Source organism: Penaeus monodon, chromosome 20 (genome assembly GCF_015228065.2).
Source record: "Penaeus monodon isolate SGIC_2016 chromosome 20, NSTDA_Pmon_1, whole genome shotgun sequence".
NCBI classification, from domain to species: domain Eukaryota; kingdom Metazoa; phylum Arthropoda; class Malacostraca; order Decapoda; family Penaeidae; genus Penaeus; species Penaeus monodon.
The window spans coordinates 31,652,993-31,654,119 of record NC_051405.1 but is presented as its reverse complement, the minus strand read 5'-3'; positions in this window follow the sequence as shown (position 1 = coordinate 31,654,119).

Here is a 1,127-nt window from a genome sequence, read left to right as displayed (position 1 = left end):
ATGATGATCATGCGTATTTATACTTGCATGCATGTCGTATTTTATTCATTATTAGTGTACTTACAATATGTGAAATGTTCGGGATTGCGATTGAAAGTGTTCCTTGTGTTTCGACCCTTTCCTCGCAAGCATACCCAGAGGCCAAGATCTCTCCGTAACACGCAGCAGAAGAAGTCATCGAATTCGTTCGTTTGTCGTTCGGATTCCAAAGGACATTGCATTACCCGCCCGCGTGAAAGTGTACCAACGCCCCTCAGAGCGGACAAACTATACATTTCCGTGTGTATAAAAAGTCGTATATACTGCCATGCGGATATAGCCATGATATAAAGTCTTGCGTGTGGCCGCTTGAGGTCCTCACGCCCGCAAGCGCCCATCTGACGGCTACTGTAGGACGCCCTCCTCCGTTTCCTCCCCCCCCCTGCTCCCGCCGCAGCTCCAGCCACAGCGGACACGAGCGGCGTGAACAGCACCGCCGAGGGAGACCCAGGCGGCGGGGACAGCGAGGCGGCCGCCGACAACTCGCCCGACAAAGTCTTCACGTTTATAGAGTTCATTACTCGTAAGTATAGCGGGGGATTCGCGACCTTGTTGGCCTCTTTCCGGGTGTATAGAGGGCATTGGATGAGGCTTGTCGCTTTGTTGCCCCGCGGGGTCAGCTATACGAAGGTGTGAGCGTCTCCGGGGGCGCGGTCTTGGAACTGGACTTCGAGAGATGTGTACATGTGTGTGTATATTTGTCTATTTTTAATGGTATACATTTTTTATTCCAGAGACATGGATACTTGGATGTATAACTGACCTAAAGTGTTTTTTGTTCTGGGAAGATGGATATATTGTGTTCCTGATATATCACGTGTGCTCAAATGTTATGATGTATCTGCAGTACCGCACCTCAGGATGTAGAAGCAATTATAGTTATTGAACCTTTCCTTCCGTTTGCTAAAGAGGGAAGAAAAGAACATCACAAAAATAAACTTCTTGTTGGGAGACAATAAGGCCATTGTGAGGACGGCGCAGGACTGTCCTCCTGTGCGTGCTGTTCTCCTGCTTCGCCCCCCCCCCGTCCTCCACGCTCTTGCACTCCTTCGTCGTTTCCTGCTATGTCCCTCGTTTATCCGCGTTTC